Here is a 344-nt window from a genome sequence, read left to right as displayed (position 1 = left end):
CTGTCCCCATGGACCCCAAACCCCTTCCCCATTCCCTCCCGCTCTGCACCGTCCCCACGGACCCCAAACCCCTTCCCCGTTGGCTCCCCTGACAGTCCCAGCGTTTGTGAGCGGTGTATGTACCTGGGCAGGCGCCCTCCTGTGAACTCTTCTGTGGGAAGGGCTTGTGCGAGTAGCTGGGTGGAGCAGGGGCCTTTTCCGTATTGAGCTCAGGACCCGAGCTTGCGGTCTTCGGGAAACTTTGCTTCTGCGCTGTGTAATGTCCGTACGACTGTGGGGCGGAGGGAGGTCGACAGGTTACAGGCAGCAAGGAGCAGACTATCCTCTGTTCTCTAGCTAACCGA

This window comes from Rhincodon typus, unplaced genomic scaffold (genome assembly GCF_021869965.1).
Source record: "Rhincodon typus isolate 14 unplaced genomic scaffold, sRhiTyp1.1 hic_rhity00000579, whole genome shotgun sequence".
Taxonomy (NCBI): Eukaryota; Metazoa; Chordata; class Chondrichthyes; order Orectolobiformes; family Rhincodontidae; genus Rhincodon; species Rhincodon typus.
This window is presented reverse-complemented; position numbering follows the sequence as displayed.